General features: G+C 40.4%; 1 long non-coding RNA gene across 8 annotated transcripts; it reads right to left on the bottom strand.

Moving 5' to 3' along the window:
* Positions 1–2,321: 2,321 nt before the first annotated feature.
* LOC119337056 lies at positions 2,322–5,532 on the bottom strand. 8 transcript variants are annotated; one of them, XR_005163006.1, is made up of 7 exons: positions 5,123–5,532; positions 4,759–4,906; positions 4,528–4,655; positions 3,633–4,093; positions 3,404–3,454; positions 3,236–3,313; positions 2,322–2,439 (listed from the first exon to the last, which is right to left on the bottom strand). It is a non-coding gene; the product is annotated as an uncharacterized LOC119337056 (long non-coding RNA). The 8 variants fall into 8 exon arrangements; XR_005163009.1 differs by lacking the exon at positions 2,322–2,439 and adding an exon at positions 2,833–2,970; XR_005163016.1 differs by lacking the exon at positions 2,322–2,439 and having other exon boundaries at positions 2,833–3,313; positions 3,633–3,751; positions 3,834–4,093.
* Positions 5,533–5,892: the final 360 nt, after the last annotated feature.

Below are 5,892 nucleotides of genomic sequence, written 5' to 3'. Positions count from 1 at the left end.
CAAAGAATCAAACACTATATCTCAGGTAATCCCATAAATGTTGAAACCAATATTATCGAAACTATAACCCCGGAGGAATACATAAGGGACACTTTCCAAAATGTTTTAGACTCCGGAAAGAAATAGGTACGTGATACGATAAGTAAACCGACTCCAAAACAGTTCTAGTGGCAATTTTTCTCCGTTTTGGAATATTTAAGAAAATAAAAAAATAAGAAGCAGTCCGGAAAAGACACGAGGCCTCCACGAGGGTGGAGGGCGCGCCCTACCCCCCTGGCGCGCCCCCCTGCCTCGTGGGCACCTCGTGCGCTCTTTGGACTCCGTTTTCTTGCACGATACTTCTTTCGGTCGGTAAAAATTCATTATATAATCTCCCGAAGGTTCTGACCACCGTATCACGCAATTATCCTCTGTTTTCGTTTCGAGCTATTTTCTATCAGATTTGTCAAGGCCAAGCATCATGTCGTCCCCCTCCTCCAACAATGGTGACAACGATGCTTGGCTAATGAAGTTAGAGATGAAGAGAGAAGAACCCGGGGAGATCAACAAGTGAAAATATTTTGTTGAAGGAGCATATCGTCGCACTTAAGGGCATTATTCGCAAGTTGGAGGATCTCTTACGCTCGATGTGCGACTATCCACCATCACCGCCATCCTCTCCGTCCCCGAAGAAGGCATAATCACATGGGTATGGGCACTCCCCTTGGCAACTGCCAAGCTTGGGGGAGATGCCCCGGTATCGTATCACCATCACACTCATGTCTTTACCGTTTTTCTTTAGATCGATCCTTTTGGTAATATCTTGATCTAGTAGAATAAAGTTTTAGTATGATCTAGTAGGATCTACCTACGTAATCGAGTCCGTGAGCTATATAATAAAGATTAGTGTTGAGTCAAGGGCTTGATTGTCTTGCTATGATCTTGAGTGAATAAAAGAAAAAGAAAGAGTAGAAAGAAATAAAGAGATTATATGCATCTTATGGATAGTAATGACTTCACATGTGAAGAGTATGATGATTAAAAATTGTTGAGAGTTGACAAACATAGTTTTGGTCATCGTTGCAATTAATAGGAAGTAATAAAGAAAGAGAGGCTTCACATATAAATATAATATCTTGGACATCTTTTATGATTGTGAGCACTCATTAAAATATGACATGCTAAAGAGTTGATGTTGGACAAGGAAGATAACGTAATGGGTTATGTTTTCTTATATCTGAGATAAAGTATATTGTCATGGATCATCCAACATGTTGAGCTTGCCTTTCCCCCTCATGCTAGCCAATTCCTTGCACTAAGTAGAGATACTACTTGTGCTTCCAATTACCCTTAAACCTAGTTTTGCCATGAGAGTCCACCATACCTACCTATGGATTGAGTAAGATCCTTCAAGTAAGTTGTCATTGTGCAAGCAATAAAAATTGCTCTCTAAATATGTATGATTTATTAGTGAGGGAGAAAATAAGCTTTATACAATCTTGTGATGTAGAAGTAATAAAAGCGACGGACTGCATAATAAAGGTTTATATCACAAGTGGCAATATAAAGTGACATTCTTTTGCATTAAGACTTTGTGCATCCAACCCTTAAGCACATGACAACCTCTGCTTCCCTCTGCGAAGGGCTATCTTTTACTTTTATCTTCTACCTTATGCAAGAGTCATGGTGATCTTCACCTTTCCTTTTTACATTTTATCCTTTGGCAAGCACATTGTGTTGGTATGATCCTGATATATATATATCCAATTGGATATAAGTTAGCATGAGCTATTATTGTTGACATTACCCTTGAGGTAAAAGGTTGGGAGGCGAAACAATAAGCCCCTATCTTTCTCTGTGTCCGATTAAACTCCATACCCATAAGTATTGCATGAGTGTTAGCAATTGTGAAAGACTAAATGATAGTTGAGTATGTGGACTTGCTGAAAAGCTCTTACATAGACTCTTTCCGATGTTATGATAAATTGCAATTGCTTCAATGACTGAGATTGTAGTTTGTTAGTTCTCAATAAAGTCTCTGATTCATACTTGACATTGTGAATAAATTGTTACTTTATCATAAGAATTCACTAGATCGTCGATGGCGCGCGTTGCTGCGCCCATCCAATTTGGCATTATAATATTAATGATTGATGCACCCCATCCATTTTGATAATGGAATATAGGAATTTATAAATATGTGTGACATTTGGCCATAATAACTTTACTCATAATGTATTTTAGAAATCACTTCAACCAATCTATAGATAAGCTATGGGATATTACCAGCTATCAAATGTAAAACTTGTATAATGATCTAACCTTAAATCATTTCCATGAGGACATGACAACACATTACTGCAAAAAGACCCGATGTTACTTCCATAACTTATAGGGTGATGTGTTATAGCCCCAACTTCATGCCCCATATAGTCCCGTCCTTATATCACGATACGCGCGCTGTTGCACCCGTCTATTTAGTTAATAGATTGATAGGAAAGATATATGGTGACACAAAACATGAAAGTTGCTTTTACATAAACCAACTCATTAATTGGTTAGTTTAATGGGGGGTTTAATTGTTTTGCGGTGAAACAATGTGGTAGTAAGGGACGCTAGAAATACATGAGAAGATGTAAATATATTATAATTCCCTAAAAGTTCATGTTTAAGATCCGTTCGAGCCAGTTCTTGCCAAAGGACCGTAGGTTTATAGATAGTACATCAATGTTTTCAAAATGTGGTAAGGATATCTTGTAGAGAGGAGGAACCCCCTTGATATTTCTAAGAGTTGCAATTTTTCTTCCAGGAAGAAGAGCACTCATTCATGCCTTGAAAGCTACATCTACAACAGTATGGAACCTCATAGCATCCATTTGACATAATTTGAGTAGTTCATATTACAGTGTTTCAAGTGTACAACCCTATAAAACCAAAGCACAAACACATCAAACGTTGTTTTGAATGGACATTATTGCAACCATCTGGCACCTATAGTGAACATGAAGATAGCTTTAAAATATCAGAAAATGAGTTTCTCTAACCTTCATATCTGGGGAAGGAGATAGGTTTACAATCATAATATATAGTTACATTACTTACGAGCTCTAATACCACGCATCTCTATGGATGTTTGGTTGTATGTTTTATGTTTGGCTATATGTACAGTGGTTTATATGCACAAATAACTTGGTTACGAAAAACAGAGAAGATATCAACCTATGCACAATTACAAACAAAGATTACGGTAGTATACCATAGTAATCAGCATGATAGCTCAGGCAATGTCCACCCTTTTTCTGATGTACTGATCGCAGAATTTGGATTTTATACTCTGAGGAAATTAAATGATTGTCACTTAGCATAACAGTATCTTTAAAACAAGCATGTATATAGAAGGTGTAGTTTCATACAAGCACAATACCAGCTTTTTTACTGCCTATGCAATCATCTCCTGAGCTTTATCCTCCGGTACCTAAGGCAGGCAGACCTGAAATCAGATCAAGAACAATAATACATGCACATCATAGTACTTACTTCCTTGGGAAAGCCTATCGTGCTACGAAGAAACTGAAAAAATGAAAAGGAGTAAAAGAAATAAGCATGAATGTTACAAACGTTCAGCTTCAGATTATCTGTAAGAAGAGACCTACCTCATGTTTCATCATGGAATAGCCATCCTCTATGGCATATTTCATACCATTGTGTTAGTTGTCGTGACAGAAACTTTGTTTAGTCTATAGACTTCCTTGAAAGCAGCTTTGAAACTCTCCTGTGAATTTTTGAGTTAAAAAAACAAGCATTGCTATATAAATATACAGGGTCCATTAACACCAAGAATTAATCATAATTACATGGATACTCAACAAGTTTGCAGAAGACTGGGTTACAGTGATGAATGATAACCTTTCGTTGAGTGACCCTCTTTGAAATCTCAAAACTAAAAAATAAAACCATTATTATGCCCATCACACCAAGTAGCATCAATGCTCATGTAAGCAAGACAATCCTCATTGGAAAAATGAAACTATTATATGAAAAAATACACTAAAATTAAGTTAGTACTGTACCCGTTACACCAACCAGCATCAATGCTCATGTAAGTAAGACAATCCTGCATTGAAAGAATAAAACTATTAGATGAATAAACACACTGAAATTAAGTTAGTGAGTATCCAAGGGATCAAGCTAAATGACTCTTGATCTTGGAAAAGCGAGTGGTGAAAAGTTCCTTAATAAATTCATCTGGTGCATATTTTGTCTCACTAATGAGCAGAGGAATTACCATGGTGCTGCAACACATACAGAACATTGTGATTCCCTGATTTTTATTGTGGTCATGTATTTAACAGTAGGAAATGAACACATAATCGGTAGACAATATTTCAACCACTGTACTAAATTAAGAAAGACAGGTTGTCAGTTCTCTAATGAATATCACAATATTTTCCTGAATCAGTTGACCAGAACTATGTTGAACACCGGAATCATTGGGTCGAAGAGGAGATCATATGCGAAAGAAAATATGAAGACAGAGGGGCAACCGACCCGACAACCAAGCCGCCGAATTAAAGCAGTGCAACTCTCTAGCGCTGGTTGTTCCCAGGAAGTTGCAGGTGCTCCATGTCGACGAATTCCATGCCATAAGGCTTTCATCACAATGTAGGTACATGTCGCTGCAGGCGAAATCAATCGGTATGAATATGATCGATCATTCAGCAGAAAAAGGACAATCATAATAGATAGATAGCAAAGGTGACGTGCCTTAATCGATCTCACCTCTGGACATATTGGAAAGCACCCAGGATCCTCAACTCCTCGTGTGTTGCTTCGTCTCCTAGCACCCTCAAAACGTCAGGTGCATGTGCGCCGAATATGATCTTGTCATGTACCTCCTCCGAGCCGTCAGCCTCCACCACTCTGTGACCTGCAGTCGCAATGAATAGATACCATCATCATTCTTATTCCTTCTTTTCAGAGGCCAGGGATACAATTCTCCTCTCCAGAGAAAAAATATGGAGTGCAAGAAGAAGATCGAGTAGAACAAAATAAGAATGGGAGCACCTCCTTCAAAACTTAAGACGGATTTAACATGGCAGCTAATTTTAATCTGACAACCCTTCCTCTCCAGCTCTTCCCTTACCTGTGTACATGCATAGCACGAGGGCATGGTGGCGGCACCTAGGGTTTGCCGCGCCGCATCCTCACGCACGTCGCATCGGCTCGATCCGGGCAGGATGCCTCGCCTTGTGTCGATCCCCTCCCGCACCGGAATCCCGCTCGAGCGAGTCGTGGTGGTCGCGGCCGGCAGCGCCGCGCACTTCCCTTGGATCCCTGTCGAATCGCATGCTCATCACGCCGCCACCTGGAGGGATCGCCCGCGTCGCCGGGCGCGGCTCGCGCCCTTCGTCTGGATCCCGCTCGAGCGCATCGCGCGCGTCGGCCGCATCGGCCGTGGATGGATTCCTCCGTGCCCGATCCACCTCTCTGTCCAGCGACAGGCACAACGAGCGCACGAGCATGATCCGCCTCCCATGTCGAGCGAGAAATTTTTTTTTTGAGACAATCGAGCTAGATAGCCATGTTAGCTTAATGGGCTGCAATAACCGGCCCAGTTTACCAGAGGGTTTGGTTTCAGTCCCTGGAGCAGCAGCCCACAGGACAGCTGGGCTAGAATTTACATAGTGCGAGACAGATGGCATCGAGACGTGATCTAATGGCCAGAAACGTCTAAATCACGAAAACGGACGGTTAAAACGCAAATCGCTGACAGAGCTCGGTTTAGGTGCGGTTATACTATCCTTAATATGACAATATTCATATATGTTGTTGTTATAAGAATGATCATGATGCCCTTATGTCCGTATTTTATTTTTATCGACACCTCTATCTCTAAACATGTGGACATATTTA

This window comes from Triticum dicoccoides, chromosome 1B, assembly GCF_002162155.2.
Source record: "Triticum dicoccoides isolate Atlit2015 ecotype Zavitan chromosome 1B, WEW_v2.0, whole genome shotgun sequence".
Lineage (NCBI taxonomy): Eukaryota > Viridiplantae > Streptophyta > Magnoliopsida > Poales > Poaceae > Triticum > Triticum dicoccoides.
The sequence above is the reverse complement of the archived record's forward strand: the minus strand, read 5'-3'. Positions and strand labels throughout refer to the sequence as shown.